This window comes from Lutra lutra, chromosome 8 (assembly GCF_902655055.1).
Source record: "Lutra lutra chromosome 8, mLutLut1.2, whole genome shotgun sequence".
In the NCBI taxonomy this organism is placed as follows: Eukaryota; Metazoa; Chordata; class Mammalia; order Carnivora; family Mustelidae; genus Lutra; species Lutra lutra.
Window position 1 is genome coordinate 46662403 of NC_062285.1, and position 20308 is coordinate 46682710.

Genomic DNA, 20308 nt, shown 5'->3' on the forward strand with positions numbered 1-20308 from the left:
TGGAGTTCCTTGCTTGGATATTATTAAAAGTCATGTCTGCATGTCATCATAGTAGGTATTTATGAAATGCCCATTTGAGGTCATTGCAAGGGGCGCACATAGGAAGTGAATGAGAGCCATCCAAAGTACTCATAATCTTGGAGGAGACAATTTTATGGTCTAAGTTTTGCTTAAATCCCTATTTCTTATCTCACTCCCCTTATCTTTATATTTCATTCCCCAGTCTGGTGACTTACTTAAAGTATTAATTAAATCTCCCCAAAGACCTCTCTGAGGCTTTGCTGCAATTAGAAAGGCAAAAGTAACAGAAGGAACACGTTCAGTTTGAGCATTAACTAAGTATGATATGAGACACAATTTAGAATCATGGGCAATTTACAGTCTTGTGTGTGAATAAGCATTATCGTGGTGTAGCTCAAGAGGTTCTAGCTAAAGTCAAGTCACTCTTCCCAGGGAAGTCTGGTTACATCTAGTTAGGATAGAAAACAGAGAAGATAAGCTTCTAGTTTCAAAACAAAAAAAAAGGTAAGTTAAAGCAATTCTCAGTGATGTCTGAAATGAGATTGGGAACGCTGCTGTATTTTCTGTGGCTCATGCAGGTGCAAGGAACTATGTGTGGTGACATTTCAGAAGTTTTGAAACTATGCTGAGACTGCTCATTTCCACATTAAAGAGCGGAGAGCTACTGCATGCTGTGAAGAGAGACAAAGTCCCTTTTACCAAGAACTGCAGAAAAGTGACCTCTCTCACTTTTCTTTGTTTCTAAAGGATGGCAGAGTCACTACAGAGAGATTTCTGGTAGCCAGGATTTTGTTTTCTATGTTTATAAAGTCAGTTTCAGGAACTACAACACATCAGAATTGTATACTGTTCATCACAGAATCACTGGGGAAAAACAAATATTTTACAATAAAGGAAGATCTTTTTCCTCTCTCTGTGGTTAAAGAAAATGGTAATTTATTGGTGTCTATAGTTAATTTGGATGAATTAGTGAGCTGACAAGTAACACAAGTGAAGAAAATAAACATTTTTTAAAAAATTGCTTTCACATCAAAATTAAACTAAGCAAAATATTTTGTCTAATAGTATATTCTTTCATAGTTTTAATCAAAAAGAAAATGACAAAAAGTCCATGTGTGTTCAAGCTAGGTCTAACTTCATTGAATTGTGTTGTTTGTGAGTGAAATTTCTTTCTGGTGTTCGATTCTGTCAATGCCTCCTCTCCTTGAAGTTAAATGTGTGTTGCTCAAAGACATGATTTTTTTTTTTAATTTTTATTTTATTTTTTTATGTGATAGAGAGAGAGATCACAAGTAGGCAGAGAGGCAGGCAGAGAGAGAGAGGAGGAAGCAGACTCCCTGCTGAGCAGAGAGCCCGATGTGGGGCTCGATCCCAGGACCCTGAGATCCCAACCTGAGCCGAAGGCAGTGGCTTAACCCACTGAGCCACCCAGGCGCCCCAATGTGTGTTGCTCATACCATCAATTACTCACTTCGGTCCTTCCAAAATAGTGTTTCATGCTCTAGTTCTTCCTTCTGATGCCATCCTCCTTCCCCATTCAAACCTACTCTTACCCAACTGTCAGAGCAGAAGTGAGTGGGATACATTGGTGAAAAGTCTAGGCCTACCCAATGGCACCACTGTTATAATAGCTTTATATATTCTTTAGAAGAACTTGGATAAGCTACAGAAATAATCTGTAATGGTGGACAAAACCATCTACACAAGGCCTATTGCAAAGAAATTTTAGGAAGATTTAGTTACCCTCAACTCACAGACTGGCTCTACCTAGTATACGTAGAAATAGGGTGACCGATGTTTATATAGCATTTTTCTTTTAATCTGCAAAAAACTTTTTAATGTGTAAGGCCTTGATTTTAAAAATATACTTTGAATTAAATATTATTAGGTGTTTTCCTGATGATGATACTAAGAAATAGTGAGATTTGTCTACATGCATCAAGGCTGAATTCAAAACCAGATATTTAGACTTCGGAGTTTACATCCTCTCCACTATAGCACTGTCTTAATACAACTGCTGTTACTGTTCATATTGAAAGAAACAAAAAACTATTTGACAACCATACTTACTTTTATTACTAGAGGCTTACAATTAATGAATGGCAGGCACATGCCAGGCATTTTTGTAAGCATTTTGCACATTTGCTCATTTGACACTCCTAACAACTCCATGTTACTATCCCACCTGTTTGCTGAGAGAACAGAGGCCAGAGACCTGCAGGGAATCTCTTTGCCCATGGTCATACAGCTACACAGACATGAAGGTGTCTTCCCACATCTAGGTACTACCTCCCCAATTTCCTTCTTCTGACCCAACTTCTTTATTCCTCAGGCTCCAATTCAGGACACAATACTACAGAGCAAGATGTTAGCAGAATTTAGAGGGGATTGAAGAAATCCTTGGAATAGTTTCTCTGCTGACCAGCAGTTCTACATTCTTCAAGAGGTGAAGTGGGGCAAGACGGAAGGGAGTGGAGCGTGGATATGAACAGAACGAGAAAACAAAATAATATGAAATACATGGAAAGGCTCGTAATGCGTTGGGCTGGTCTTCTTGAGTTTCTACCCCATGTCTTATTCTTTCACCTAACATGTTTTTGAGCTATAGTACATTTGGATTGTAGCTGTTAGAGGTGTTAGCTTGTTTATGCTAACTTGGCTTTTCTCAGCAATACAAAGCAAAAAGCAAAGGGCTTCAACTTCATTCCACAATGAAAGTTCAATCACTATCTGGACAATTCTATTGTTAAACTAACTTTTGAATAACCTTCAATCACTTGGATGATACAGGAATTTGAACTAAAATGTATAAAAACATAATTAGTGACCGTTAATGCAACTGGCCTTTGCAAGAAACACATCTGCATACATTTTGAGGAAATTGTTCAGTTTGCACTTTCCAGGCTGTTTCTTTGCTATAATTATGCTCAGACTTTAGCCATCCATATATATCTTGGGAATGTCTGCACATGAGCTGAGTGTCATTACAGGTCACAGAGAAGACAGCAATAGTGCTGTAGTGGGGATATCTTTGGTATTTTGTTGTTATTGTTGCTAGAATTCAGGTTTGAGTTTCAGGTTAGCCAGTTAGTGACTTACAAGCTTTGGAAAATGACTTAATGCTCTAACATCCTTTTACACATCTGTAAAGCAGGAAAAAGTTTGATGTGAAAATCGCATGCTTTCAATTACATTATAGTCTTTGAACACTATAAAATATAAATTTTTTTTTCATTTGGTGTTGAGGTGGTAAATATGTGTCACTCAGGCCAGCACTAGTCTACTGGTTCACAGCAAATACTGCTAATTGACAATAGCAGTCTTTTCAAGGGGTGTATGTGTATTTATAAGCTTATTTATTTACATATTTATATTTAGGGTTCTTCTCAACATAGCTCCCCAGATGGCCACAACCAATCATCCAGAGATGTACATTAGATACACTTTCTTTCTGTCTTGGTTTAATTCATCAAATTTCATTTGTGTTTAGAGAAATTACGATTTATTCATTGAGTCAGCAAGCATTTATTAAGTACCAGGAAAGGTACTGGATTTGATAGAAATATAAATAGAGTATACATCTGATCTGGACCACCCGACCTGGTAGAAGAGCCGGTAGAGGACTCAGGTATGATTATAGCAGGGTGATCAGTATTATGATGAAAGGAGCAGAGGAGGAAATGCTTATTTATGCCCTTTGAGGTTAAAGATTTGATTAAAGCAGACTTCTAGACTGGGTGTGTGATTTTTCAAGAGCTGTAGCAGCATACCGACACTTAGGTGGACAGTAATCAGGAAGGAGTATATTCAGTGCTATGAGGTGATCTGTACTAAAATGAGAAAGCCAGGCCCTTAAATTCCACATTTCTTGAAATCTATATATATGGGACACGTGCACTTCAAAGGCCTATTTGATAGTAATAGGTGTTCATGGAGTAATAGGGAGTTTATTTTTAAAAAATGGAGATTAGGGGCACCTGGGTGGCTCACCTGGTTAAGCGAATGTCTTCGGCTCAGGTCATGATCCTGGATTCCCAGGATCCAGTCTGGCATCTGGCTCCCTGCTCAATAGGGAGTCTGCTTCTCCCTCTAACCCTCCTCCCTCTCATGCTCTCTCTCCCTCTCTTTCTCATTCTCTCTCTCTCAAATAAATAAAATCTGAAATCTTAAAAAAAAAAATAGAGATTGAAACCCAAAACAACAAACAAAACTACCATAAGGAAAAAGTCAAATTGCAAAAGCAGATTTCAATGATTATATTTCTTGTGAACTTAATTACTCTTTCCAAGAAATGATCAGAGAAATAAGGTCATTAAAGACATAAGGGTTCATCCTTATCTGTAAGAGGACTTCTTCTTTTAAGTGGCATCTAGCTAGACATTCTAAAAATAATCTGTAATGGAAGCCTAGAATCGGCACAAGTTTGTCAGTTGTTAGTTATAAAAAGAAAAATTAAGCCCAAAGTTAGCAGAAGAAAGGAAATAATAATGTTCAGAGTAGAAATAAATGCAATAGGGACTAGAAAAGATCAGTGAAAAGAAAAGCCATTTTTTTTCAAAAAGGTAAACAAAATTAACAAAACTTTAGCTAGACAAACTAAGAAAAAAAAGAAGACTAAAATAAAATCAGAAAATAAGACATTATAACTGATACCACAAAAACACATAGAATCATAAAACCCAACCATACACAATTTTATGCTGACAAATTGGGCAACCTAGAAGAAACGATGTCCTGGGAACACAACCCACCAAGAGACAGAAAATCTGAATAGATCAATTACTAGTAAGGAGAGTGAATCAATAATCAAAAACATTCCCACACAAAAAGCCTGGTATCAGATGGCTTCACTGGTAGATTCCAACAAAGATTTAAGAAGAATTAATGCCAATTCTTCTCAAACTTAAAAAAAAAAAAAAGGCAGGATCAGGGAACACTCCAAACTCATTTTATGAAGTCAGCATTACTTGATCTCAAAACTAGACAGGATACCTTAAGAAAAAAGAAATAGGCCAATATTCCTGATGAATATGGATAAAAATTTTCAACAAATAAATCAATAACCTTAATGAATATGGATGAAAATTTTCAACAACAACAAACAAGTTAGCAAACCATACTCAAGAACAAATGAAAGGGATCATGCACCATGCCCAAGTAAGATTTATCCCTGGGATGCAAGAATGGTTCAAAAACTGAGTCAAAAAATGTAATCCACCACATTAACAGAATGAAAGTTAAAAATGATATGGTCATCTTGATAGATGCAGAAAAACCATCTGAAAGAGAAATTAAGGAGTCAATCCCATTTATAATTGCACCCAAAACCATAAGATACCTAGGAATAAACCTAACCAAAGAGGCAAAGAATCTATACTCAGAAAACTATAAAGTACTCATGAAAGAAATTGAGGAAGACACAAAGAAATGGAAAAATGTTCCATGCTCCTGGATTGGAAGAACAAATATTGTGAAAATGTCTATGCTACTTAAAGCAATCTACACATTTAATGCAATCCCTATCAAAATACCATCCATTTTTTTCAAAGAAATGGAACAAATAATCCTAAAATTTATATGGAACCAAAAAAGACCTCGAATAGCCAAAGGAATATTGAAAAAGAAAGCCCAAGTTGGTGGCATCACAATTCCAGACTTCAAGCTCTATTACAAAGCTGTCATCATCAAGACAGCATGGTACTGGCACAAAAACAGACATATAGATCAATGGAACAGAATAGAGAGCCCAGAAATAGACCCTCAACGCTATGGTCAATTGATCTTCGACAAAGCAGGAAAGAATGTCCAATGGAAAAAAGACAGCCTCTTCAACAAATGGTGTTGGGAAAATTGGACAGCCACATGCAGAAAAATGAAATTGGACCATTTCCTTATACCACACACGAAAATAGACTCAAAATGGATGAAGGATCTCAATGTGAGAAAGAAATCCATCAAAATCCTTGAGGAGAACTCAGGCAGCAACCTCTTCGACCTCAGCTGCAGCAACTTCTTTCTAGGAACATTGCCAAAGGCAAGGGAAGCAAGGGCAAAAACGAACTATTGGGACTTCATCAAGATCAAAAGCTTTTGCACAGCAAAGGAAACAGTTAACAAAACCAAAAGACAGCTGACAGAATGGGAGAAGATTTGCAAATGACATATCAGATAAAGGGCTAGTGTCCAAATCTATAAAGAGCTTAGCAAACTCAACACCCAAGGAACAAATAATCCAATCAAGAAATGGGCAGAGGACATGAACAGACATTTCTGCAAAGAAGACATCCAGATGGCCAACAGACACATGAAAAAGTGCTCCACATCACTCCGCATCAGGGAAATACAAATCAAAACCACAATGAGATATCACCTCACACCAGTCAGAATGGCTAAAATTAACAAGTCAGGAAATGACAGATGCTGGCGAGGATATGGAGAAAGGGAAACGCTTCTACACTGTTGGTGGGAATGCAAGCTGGTGCCACCACTCTGGAAAACAGCATGGAAGTTTCTCAAAAAGTTGAAAATAGAGCTACCCTATGACTCAGCAATTGCACTATTGGGTATTTACCCTAAAGATACAAATGTAGTGATCCGAAGGGGCACGTGCACCCGAATGTTTATAGCAGCAATGCCCACAATAGCCAAACTATGGAAAGAACCTAGATGTCCATCAACAGACGAATGGATAAAGAAGAAGTGGTATATATACACAATGGAATACTATGCAGCCATCAAAAGAAATGAAATCTTGCCATTTGCAATGACGTGGATGGAACTAGAGGGTATTATGCTTAGCAAAATAAGTCAATCAGAGAAAGACAACTATCATATGATCTCCCTGATAGGAGGAAGTGGAGATGCAACATGGGGGGTCTTGGGGGTAGGAAAAGAATAAATGAAACAAGATGGGATCGGGAGGGAGACAAACCATAAGAGACTCTTAATCTCACAAAACTAACTGAGGGTTGCCAGGGGGAGGGTGGTAGGGAGAGGGTGGTGGGGTTATGGACATTGGGGAGGGTATGTGCTATGGTGAGTGCTGAGAAGTATAAACCTGGCGATTCATAGGCCTGTACCCCTGGGGCTCATAATACATTATATGTTTATAAAAAATTTAAAAAATTAATAATAATAAAAAAATGAATAGGAAAAATTAAAAAAAAAAAGAAAAACCATCTGACATAATGTAATACTCTTTCATGACAAAAACCCTCAACAAATTGGATATAGAAGAAACATGCCACAACATATAAATGGCCATTAAGACAAACCCACAGCTAATATAATAATCAATAGTGAAAGAAATCTTTCCCTCAAAGATCAGAAACAAGACAAGTATGTTCACTCATGACTCTAAGTCAACATTAGTACTCTTAAGTCCTAGCTAGAACAATAAATCAGTGAAGAAATAAAAGACATCCAAATCAGAAAAGAAAAAAATAGGGGCGCCTGGGTGGCTCAGTGGGTTAAGCCGCTGCCTTCGGCTCAGGTCATGATCCCAGGTCCTGGGTTCGAGCCCCACATCAGGCTTTCTGCTCAGCAGGGAGCCTGCTTCCTCCTCTCTCTCTGCCTGCCTCTCTGCTTACTTGTGATTTCTCTCTGTCAAATAAATAAATAAAATCTTTAAAAAAAAAAAAAAGAAAAGAAAAAAATAAAATTATCTGTTTGCAGATGATATAATCTTATATACAGAAAATTCAAGACTCAACCAAAAATTTTTGTAACTAATAAATACAGTAAATTTTCAGGATATAAATGCAACATGCAGAAATCAGTTGCATTTCTATACAGTAACAAAGAAATATCCGAACGATAACTAGGGAATACTATCACACTCACAATAGCATCAGAAACAATAAAATACTTAGGAATAAATTTAACCTCGGAAATGAAAGATCTGTATAATGAAAACGATAAGACTTTGATTAAAGAAATTTAAGATGAGACAAAATCAGGGAGACAAACCATAAGAGCCTCTCAACTTCAGGAAACAAACTGAGGGTTACTGGAAGGGAGGAGGGTGAGGGAACGGGTTGGTTAACTGGGTGACTGGCATTAGGAAGGCACATGATATAGTAAGAACTGGTGTTTTATGGAACTGATGAATAACTGAACTCTACATCTGAAACTAATGTTATGCTAAATGTTGATGAATTGAATTTAAATAAAAGAAAGAAAAGATGACATAAACAATAGAAAGATATCCCATGTTAGTAATTCAGAAAAATTAATTTGTTAAAGCACCCATACTACTCAAAGCCACCTATAGATTTGAAGCAGTTCTACCAAAACGATATGGCATTTTTCAAATAGAAAAAAATCCTAAAATCTGTATGGACTACAAAAGACCTTAAATAGCCAAAGCAATGCTGAGAAAGAACAAAGCTTGAGACATCATATTTCCCGATTTCAAACTATACCACAAAGCTATAGTCATCAAGACAGTATTTACTGGCATAAAACCAGACACATAAACCAAGGGAGCAGAAAAGAACCCAGAAAGAAACCCCCATATACACAATGAACTAATATTTGACAATGGAGCCAAGAACATTCAACAGGGAAAGGGTAGTCTCTTCAATAAATGGTGCCAGTAAAACTGAAAAACCATATGTAGAAAAATGAAACTGGACCCCTAACTCATCTAACAAAAGTTAACTTGAAATGGATTAAACACTTACACAAAATTCTGGTATTGTAATACTCCAAGAAGAAAACATAGGGGAGAAACTCCTTGCCCTTGCTCTTAGCAATAATTCCTTGGAATTGATGCCAAAAGTACAAGCAACAAAAGCAAAACTAAAAAAAAACAGGGTGACATTAAACTTAAAAGCTTCTGTAGAAAAAAGAAACAATCAACAAAATGAAAAGACAATCTACAAATTGGAAGAAAATACTTGCAAACCATATATCAGATTAAGGGTTGATATCCAATATGTATATAAATAAGTCAAACAACTCAGTAACAACCACTTAAAAAAAAAAAAAACTGTTTAAAAAATGGGCAGAGGAACCAAACATTTTTTCCAAAGATGACATCCACACAGACAACAGGTATCTGGAAAAGTGTTGACCATCACTAACCATTAGGAAAATATAAATCGGAAACCAAAATGAAATATCCCCTCACCCCTGTTAGGATGATTATAACCAAAAAGAGGACAGATGTAGTGAAAAGGAGCACATGCACCACAATGTTCATTGCAGCAATGTCCACAATAGCCAAACCATGGAAAGAGCTGAGATGTTCTTCAACAGATAAATGGATAAAGAAGATGTGGTTCATATATACAATGGAATATTACTCAGCCACAACATTGATGTGGATGGAACTGGAGTGTATTATACTAAGTTGAAAAAGTCAAGCAGAGGAACATAATTATATGGTTTCACTCATATGTCGAACATAAGGAATAGTGCAGAGGACAAGACGGGGAGGGTGGGGAAACTGAACGGGAAGAAATCAGAGAGGAAGACAAACCAGATGAGACTCTTGACTCTGGGAAACAAACTGAGGGTTATGGAAAGGGAGGGGGGTGGGGAGATTGGGTAAATGGGTGATGGACATTAACGAGGGCATGTAATATTATATGGGTGATATACTCAACTATGAATCATGGAACATTATATCAAAAACTAGCTGTACTATACTGTGGCTACTTGAATTTAAATAAAAAAAAAACAATTAAAAAAAGAGAGGAAACACAAGTGTTGGTATGGATGTGGAGAAAAAGGAACCCTTATGTGTTGCTGATGGGAATGAAACTGGTACAGCCACTATGGGGGACAGTTATGGAGGTACCACAAAACAATAAAAAATAGAACATAATCCAGCAATGCCACTTCTGGGCATATACCCAAAGGAAATGAAAACAGTATATCAAAAAGATATCTGCACTCCTATGTTTATTGCAACATTATTCACAATAGCCAAGAATTAGAAACAACCTAAGTATCTCCTAATGGATAAATAGGTAAGGATATGTCTATTTATATATAATGGAATGTTACCCAACCATAATAAAGAAGAAAATCCTGCCATTTGCAACAATGTGGATGGAACCTGAGGGCATTATGCTTAGTGAGATAAGCCAAATAGAGAAAGGCAAATTGTGTATGATATCATGTACATGTGGAATTAAAAAAAAAAAAAAAAAGCTAACCTTGCAGAAACACAGAATGCTGGTTATCTGCAACTACAGGTTGGGGGACTTGGGAAGATATCATTTCAGGGTACAAACTAGGAAGCAATAAATAAGTTCTGAATATCTAATGCACAGCACAGTATTTATCATTGAAGACTCTATATTTTAAACCTCAAAACTGCTAAGAGATTACATCTTAATGATAATTACGTGATATGATAGAGATGTTAACTAAAGTTATGGAGGTAATCATGCTGCAATACATAGATGTGTTTAATGAACACAATGTACACCTTACATTTATACAATGTTATGCCAATTACATACCAATAAAATGTGTATTAGACAGTAACAGATTCTAGATCTTGAGAAACAAATATGAGTTACACAATCTAACATCAGTGTGTTTGTAAGAGAGATCATTCAAATCAATAAACGCCAACTTCTATAATTCATTATAATAGACACTGAGTGAGAATTTTCCACTGTGATTTTTGCATGTCCTTCTATATCACCCTCCCCAACACACGGTTGTTCTTCTTCACCATCTTTTGCAAAAGACATTTGTTTTTGATGGTGTAATACACCCTCCTCCCCATTCTTTCTCAGTAAATCCAAATTGCCCAATGATTGCTAATCTCCAAGAAAAATTCCTTCCTTTTGGAAAAACCATCTTTTGAACAATTGCTGGTTAAGTGACCAACTGCAGGGGAAAGAATCACAAACTAAATCTCCCAATTCAGAAGACCTCTCCACAAGGAGAGTAAAGAAAGTAAACAGTTTTATTATTAATGAATATTAAACCAGAATGTGGTATGTACCACAGTCAATGTACTAAGAGACTGAAGAGACAGGAAGAAATCACATCCTCTCATAGATGCAAGCAGATTCATTGCCTACATTTTCTAAAGATGAATGATAACTGATGCTCAAGTAAGAGTATTTGAAAGCACCGTGTGCCGTAGTTCATCCTACTTGATTCCCGAGGTAAATCGGGGTAATTATCTGTATTACTTGTTTTTATATAATGGGGAAATAATCTTGTCATATTTTTATGACAGGAGGCAGTTTTGCAACTTGGAGCCAGGCACTTCTCAAGTTAGGCTCCTAACCTCCCCCAGAAACTGAGAAAAGGGATGCACACTCCTTTGATTCTTACATTTCAATGAGGTTGGTTCCCAGATCCTTGAGAAAGACATTCAGGGTCCTAAAGCTGGCAAGAGGCTTAGTAACTTCTAAAAAGATTTACATGCATTTCAAAGAGACAGAAAAAGAACTTATAAGTTCTCTAAAATAAATGTTCTAAGGAAAAGGGCAGCAGTCTCTTTATTTTCAAAAAGGAGAATTAAGCGTCTTATTTTTAATTTATATTTGCCCTTACACTACTCTTAAAATAAGCTGAAAATTATGTAAGCCCTCCTATTAAAGTCCTATAAAATTACTGCCCTTATTTCTCTAGTTAGCAAGATTTTTGGAGTCTTCGCCTGCTGAGCATTTTCAAACCAAGTCTTATGTTAATAGTGCCATGATTGATTTTCTTCCATATTAGCTATCTGGTGGAACCACACTGTCCTTAAAGTAAAACTCAAATTAACTTCAATTGCATTCCATAGATTGTGGTCAATGCCTAGAACAACATTCTTGCAAATATCAAAGGTTCTTATGTTCGTATGGATATACTTGACTTAGCTCCCAACTTCCACAATCAGCTCAATTTAGAGATCCTCTTTTAGCAGTGTCCTGGTATGTACCTAGAAATCCCAGAGATGGAATTCTGTCCCTTGGTGCAGAATATGTATTTGATATTTGGAATGATGGATAGGTCTGTATTAACATCAATAAAATCAGCTTAATATTAATCTTAGGATAATTCTCTTCCTAAGTCCCTCTGCAATATTCGAAATTCTAGCTGAAATCTTCTAATATTATACTCTTCTCTCCCCTTCCTCTCATCTTCCCTCTTCATTTTCTACTAACAAATTTCTCTTCATCATTATTGCAGAACAATTTGATGATCGCTTTTGTTATCCTGAAGGTTGCTGAAAGGAGTTTACCTTTTCCCTCAGTGGCTTAAAAATGTGCTTCCTAATAAGAGCAATTTTCTCTAAAAGAATTCTGATGCCAGCTTTTAAGTTAAATACAGCTATACTTATTTATTTGAAAATGTGTTCATCTAAAAGAACACGGTAAAACCAAATTAAGTGAAGGAATGAGGTTATAAAGAGAAAATAAGTTCAGCTTGATAAAGTATGAGATTACTCTACAACATGAACCTTCCAAGATCCTGTACATTTCTTGGAGGAAGATCGAACATTTCTGTTCTGGGCAAATCTGTCATGCTCTAACCAAGGGAAAGATATGTTCAAGGTAGTATAGGAAGAACAAGAGGCAAACTAGGGCTATAGGCATGAGGAAAGGCAAGAAGTCTCATTATTCTCATTGAGAAAAAATACATATATGAATGAGCTCATCAGGTGTAGTAACCTGGGAAAGAGATTTCTGGGCAAAGACATGAAATAACAATGTCCTGGAGTACAGGTTCAAAGAGCATCAACTAGACATGGTCTAGTTGATGAAATGGTGAGGAAGGGTGAGAGATGAGGCTGGTAAATAAGCTGGGCTCTGATTATGAAGGCTCTCAGGTGCTTAATAACATGCCTCCTATTTATCCTCAAGTCAGTGGAGGGATTACTGAAGACTTCTTTTAAGTAGTGGAGAGACCTGAACAGATTTATATTTGAAAAGGTTTTTTCTTATACTCCATAAAGTAGGAGTCACTGTCTGTAAGTTATTTTTGAATTGACATTTTTCTCAATTTGTAAGCAGAATTCCCCACTTGGAAGAAGAAGGGAGAAGGAATTTGTATTTTTATGTTCATCTGTTTGTTTATGTGTGTAACTCCAATTTTCAGATTAGACAGAAAAAAATTACTCTGATTAGAGCTAAGTTTTTTGGTTATCAACAGAAAGGTAATCACAAAGTGTTTTTCAGTTTAATTTCTATGTTAAAAACAAAACATACATGGTATAAATATCAGGTATTTATTTTTAAAGGCATAGGCATATGAGCTTATAATATTTAAATTATTGAGCCTAGGTTCTGAACAATTAATTCATAGGTGACTAGCATTCTAGTTTCTTCTCTGTAATTCCATAAGAATGTATCTTCTATTAGGAGACTAACTTAATAAATATTATTAACATAGAAGGTTAAAAACACTTAGCCATAAAAAAGCTAATAAACAGCTTCTCAGATACCATATTTGAAAAATTTACCATCTCTTCCAATCATAATTCAATGTCACTAAAACCCATTAGATAAACTAGAATATTCAACATAGTCTGTTCCTACAAATGGTTAATCTTTTCAGCATCCTTGATGAAGTAAATCAATGTGATTTTACTCATGATAATAGAAAATACTTGCAAGATGTTAACAATTATCACATTCAAGTAAGAAATAGGATGCATGTGATTATTCGATCTGTTCACATTTATAGAAATTCTAGATAAACTAGAGAAAAAGGTTAGCCAAGAGGAAACTGTGAAATTATTTAATTCAGAAAGGTTTAAAATTTATTTATAATGGTGTGATGGGGGTTGGGACATTGATATTCTGAAGAGCCCAAGATCCAATGGGGGAAAAATAGTCTCAAAAGTGACACAGAAGGAAATTCACTTATACTGATATGTTATTATGTCTGAGATTCATATTTCTAATTCATAATTCTAATTCCTGACATATTATGTTAAATTTGAGCTAACAGATCATTAAGAAGGTTGTTTTTATTAAGTAAAGTGAATTATAATAGGATGTAAAGGTAAAGGTACACTAAAAAAAAAAACAGGATCAAATCATAATTCACTTTTCTTACTGACTTCTGTTGATAAGGAGAGAAAATATGTTGGGTGAAAGATCCTTAAGGGGCAACTGTTTTTTTTTAATCCACTCCAGTAATAATGTGGATAGCATCTGAATCAATCTTTCTATAACGTTTAAAATATTAGGAAACATGAAAGTATTATGTTTATATATAGGTAGGATCCGATATGGGCAGTAATCATAACTTTGATTATAAATTCATACTCTCATTGACATGTTAGTGGTACTGCCTACAGCATTTTGGGGAGCAATGGAGTCAACTGAGAAATGTCATAGAGCCTAATTGTGAGACTGAATGGATATGCTCAATCAGTGCATACAATGCACTAGTGTAGGTTACTGTATGCCAGATTGATCCTTTCAGCTCTTGGGGACTAGGAGGCTTTGAACCAGCTAAAGTCCTGGGATGCTAAGGAAATAAAACCTCTCTTTGCCCAAAGTTACTGAGCAAATATTATCACCATGTTCAAAAATTTGAGAAGCACTACAAGAACACTCCAGGTCAACATGAGAAAAGCTAAAGTGAGAATGGCTTTTCTAGCAAAGATTAATGGAAAGAATCACAAAGATCTGAGTTTGAGTCTTGGCATACCTAAATTTGTGGTGCCTCAGTTTGCTCAACTGCAGAACAGTGTACAAATTTCATTTACTTTAACATTTGTTTTGAGGATGAGATAATATATGAAAATCCCTTTCTACTACTACAGCACACAGAGCTACATGAGTGTGAACTCAAGCAGGCTGCTACTTCCCAGATCCAGCTACCCTCTAGAGCAAAAAAGCAGTTGAGAGAGCATTCACCAAGGCCTCACAGATGAATAAATACACACGTGTGTTGTTAGAACTAGAACAGTACCATGGAAAGGGGAGGGGTTTGCAGTAGAACAGACTTGGATTATATCTTGGCTCTTGAGCTCTTGAGTCCATTTGAACAGTCAAAATATTTTCTGAACACTGACACAAAACAAATCTTTAGGTTATTTACAATGTTTCCTTCCATCTGGGTCTACCCACCTATCTAGATATGTATACACACACACACACACACACACACACACACACACACACACACACACACAAAATACCTTCTTCGTGTATAAAATGGGGATAAGACCTATATGACAGGATTGTGATAGTGAAAATAAAAAATGACAAATGTAGTAAGTTCTATGTCACCTAATCTTGGCTCCCCCACTGCCCTGCATTCTTCATCCTGATCATTTTAGTAGAGAGTTTTTCAAGCCCAGTACATTGATATATTGAGAAGGGTAATTCCCTGTTGTGGAGAGCTGCAATATGCATTGCAATATGTAAAATGTCTCTAGGCATCACCAAATACCCTCTAGGGGAAAAACTGCTTTCTTTTGAAGGCAATACAGGCTTTTCTAGTATGAGAAACCATTCCTGAATGGGAGATAATTGGCAGACACCACATACTAGCCTTAATGAGTTACAAAGCATAAAGATCTCAAAAGAGGACCCAAAGGTGATACTCCAAGGTGATGCCATCCTCTGACAGACAGTGATGAAAATCAGTAGGGGCTGTCTGAGTTCTCTCTAGTGGCAAATATTGACTAATACTGGACTCTATCACTATTGCTATATTATTACTATCATTACCATTTTAGTTACATTGGGTAAAATGATGTGATTAACCAATCTCTGAAATTAATTGCATTTAAGAGTATCATGTGTACTGAGAACAAATCACAATAACCTTAGATCACATGGAGCTGAAGATATAACACAGTAACCCATGCTGCCGTTTTGAAATAGAGCTATCTACCATGACATGGATTTAGTCCTCCTTGTTATCTATTGCAAGCACTCTGATGCAGACTGTGCAACAATAAGAAACCTGGCAACCAACCCCTTTACCGCATAGCATTGGTTTCTAAGGCAGACTCAGGATCATCCCCTTCCTAGGTCCTATAAGTAAATTCCTGCATCCTTTGGGGCTGACATCTACTAGGTAACAATATTAAAAAGAAAGCTGAAGATGGTACACAGTAGGATATGGGATTCTGATATATATGATTTTCTTATTTTTGTCACAGTAAATGAGAGGGAAGAATGAAAGACACTTGTGCAATACATGCTTGGAGATGTAGTCTTCCAGGCACTAAACCATATAAGGAAGAAATGCAGACTGTGTTTGACTGAGACAATTTATTTTTATTTCTGATACAGAATCAAGGAGTAAGAACAGAGATTTACCTTTGTTCAGCAAAGGCATTCCTAATGAATTCCTATGCATCAACACAAGTAGGTTATGCATTTCTTTTTATATCTGTTGACTTTAAGCCCAACAGTGGTTACTTAATAGCAGCCTAATAACTAAGGAGCAGAAAGAAGTGTAATCTATATTCTCTTTGTACTGACAACTCAAAGTCAGCTTACTTCTTCCTTATTAAAGAGAAACAACAAGGTTAGGTCATCAAGACAGTAGAATAGTAGGTTTCTGACTTCAATCCTACTCACAGAAAGATGGACTAGAAGCAATCCATAGACAAGACACCTTGGTGAAAATCCCAGAACCCAGGAGTTATGCAGAAGCATCTCCTAGGACCACAGAGAGCCACATTGGAAGGGTAAGAGGAGTGGTTTCACTCTGACTGCATTGCTCCTTCCTCAGGCCAGCACACTGACACACAGATGACTCCCCCAGGCTTTGGCTTCTCCAGTGGGCAAAAGAGAGCCCGAGGTGGATGTCCTATTCCACAGCACTGTAGGATGCTTCCCAGGAGACACTTGGGTCTTGCCTCCCAGGGATCACTGAAGTAACTGGGGTGTCTGGACCACCAGGGATCAGAATGAGCTGGAAAAGGGGTCATGGGTTACAGCAACCAGTGCATGGATATTGGCAGACCATGTTCCTTATGGCAGTGGTGTCCAGGCTGAGGACACAGCCATGGCCCCATCTGGACGGAGAACTCAGTTGGCATTTCTGCTTGGTTTGGGTGCCCAGACATGGGCCTAATCACCTGTGGAGCCCATTCTATGGCCCTACCTGGACAGGAAAAATTCAGCAGCCCCATCCAACTGCTGAATATAATCCCAGGCCTGCCCCATCAGAAAATCTCACCACAGATGCCAGGAAGCTACAGAGAACATTCTATGGCACACTAGCACAAACAGCAGACCCACCCAACTGCTGAGCATAACCTCCAGTTCCATCTAACCAGAAAGCCCAAAGAGGGATTTAAAGCAGACTTAGAGCCCAGCCTCTGGTATAGGCAGGCTACAGAGCTCCATCTAATGGGTGAGCCCAAACCACTAGCCCTACCCATTTGCTCAGCACAGCCTCTGGTGCCATCCAACCAGGAAACCTGGATAGTGACCCGGTCCAACCAAAGAGTACAACTCCATGCACATCTAACTGCAGGGCACAGCTGGAGGGCCCAGAGGACCAAAGAGCCTGGCCAGTGGGCTCATCCAATAGCAGAGCACAGCCCGCGTCTGCCCAGTGGTGGAGTTCAGCTTGTGGCTCTCCGATTCTGGAGCACAGCCTGAGACCTGGTCCAATCGGGAAGCTCTCCCCGAAGCCCTGCCTGAACAATGTCCAAACAGCAGTACTATCCACCTGAGGAGCACAGTCAGAGGCCCTCTCTGACCAGGAGCATTTGAAGACCCCCCACATACAGCACCAAGTAGCTGCAGAGTACAACCAAAGGCCCCATGCTCCTGGGGGAAAGCACCCTGTGACTGCACCACCCAGAGATCACTGTGGAGCCCAGCTGGTGGCCTGATTTAAAATAGAAACTTACAGCTATCAATAATTACTTTATATAAGTGGGTTAAATTCTTAATCAAAAGAGTGGCTGAATGGATTAAAAAAAGAAAATCAAGATACCAGTGATATGTTGCCTACAAAAGACACACATAGATTAAAAGTGAAAGTATGGAAAAAGAAATTGCAAGCAAATGCTCACCAAAAGAGACCAGAGGTAGCTATACAGGGAGAGATAATTTGGAGATACAGCAGGTTTGGTTCCAGACCACTGCAATAAAGTGAACTATCTAAATTGTTTTGTTTCTCGGTACACATAAAAGTTACATTTATACTGTACTGTAGTCTATTAAATATCCAACAATATTAAATCTAAAATAATAAGGTATATACCATAATTTAAAAATGCTTCATTGCTGGAAAATGCTAACCATCATCTGAACTTTTAGTTAGTCATAGTCACTGAGTGCACATCACACAATAAAAAAAATAATGAAAAAGTTTTAAATATTGTGAGAATTACCAAAATGTGACACAGAGACACAAAGTAAACACATGTGATTAGAAAAATGGTGCTGCCTCATCCCGGTGATGGTTATTAAGGAGGGCACATATTGCATGGAGCACTGGGTGTTATACACAAACAGTGAATCTTGGAACACTACATCAAAAACTAATGATGGATTTTGGAACACTGAAAAAAAGTAAAATTAAATTAAAAAATTAAAGGAGAAAAAAACCAATGATGGAGTGTATGGTGACTAACATAACAAAATTAAAAAAATAAATTATAGTGTTATTACAAAAAAAATAGGTTGGTAGATTTGCTTGATAAAAACCTTCAATTTGTAAAAACCACAATATCTGTTAAGTGCAATAAAGAGAATGCAATAAAACAAGGTATGCTTGTACTTAATTGCAGACAAAATAGACTTTCAGCTAAAAATAGTCAAAAGAGACAAAGAAGTTCATTATATCACAAAGGGGTCATTTCGCCAATATAACTATTGTAAATATTTGTGGACTCAACATTGGATCACCTAAATATATAAAGCAAACACTGACAGAACTAACGGAGAAATAAAAACCAATGTAGTAACAGTCCAGACAGAAAATCAACATGCAAATAGTGACAATGAACAATACTACGGACCAAAGGCACCTAACAGACACAAATAGAACACTCCATCTCACAGCAGCAGAATCAGAATTTCAATTGCACATGCAGCATTCTCCAGGAGAGATCTTATGTTAGGCCACCATACAAGTTTCAACATATTTGAGAAGACACAAATTATATCAAGTATCTTTTCTGACCACAATGATACGAAAATACGAAGCAATAATAGGAGGAAGACCAGAAAATTTACAAATAGTGGAAATTAACACATTTTTGAATAACCAACGTTTCAAAGAAGAAATAAAAAATGAAATATCTTGAGACAAAAACAGAAGCACAACGCACCAAAACCTATGGGATGCAACAAAAGTAGTTCTACAAGGTGAGTTTATAGTGAAAAATGCCTACATTGAGGGGCACCTGGGTGGCTCAGTTGATAAGTGTCTGCCTTCAGCTCAGGTCATGATCCCAGGGCCCTGGGATTGAGCCCCATGCTGGGTTCCCTGCTCAGCGGGACACCTGCTTCTTCCTCTCCCACTCGCCCTGCTTATGTTGTTCCTCTCCCTCTCAAATAAATAAATAAAATCTTATCTAAAAATTTTAAAAAATTTAAAAAAATAAAAATGCCTAAATTAAGTTAAAACGAAACAAAACCAAACCAAAAAACACTTAATGCCTAGATTAAGAAAAAAGATCTCAAGTAACAATCGGACATTTAAAGAACTCGTGTCAATTCTTTTCAAACTCTTCCAAAAAACTGAAGAGGAGGTGACACTCCCAAACATATTTTACCAGGCCAGTATTACCCTGATACCAAAGCCAGATAAGGACACCTACAAGAAAACTATAGACCAATATCCTTAATGAAACAGATGCAAAAATTCTTAACAAAATATTAGCAAACTCAATTCAACACCATGATCAGGTGGGCTTTATCCTTGGATGCAAGGATGGTTAAACATAAACAAATCAATGAATGTGATACACCACATGAACAGAATGAAAGATAAAAATCACATGATCTTCTCAATGCAGAAAAAGCATCTGACATAATACAACATCTTTTCATGATAAAAACACTCAACAAATTGGGTATAGAACTATACCTCAACATAATAAAGGCCACATATGACAAACCCATAGTTAACATTATACTAGATCGTGAAAGATTAAAGGCTTTTCTTGTAAGATAAGGAACTCTTGTAAGATCAGGACTCTCACCAGTCTTATTCAACATAGTACTGGATGTACTAGCCAGAACAATCAGACAAGACAAAGAAATAAAAGTCATTCAAATCAAAGAAGAAGTAAAACCATTTATAAAGGATGTGATTTTATATATAGAAAAGCATAAGGATTAAATCCAAAAACTGTTAGAATAAACAAATTTACTAAAATTGCCTAAAA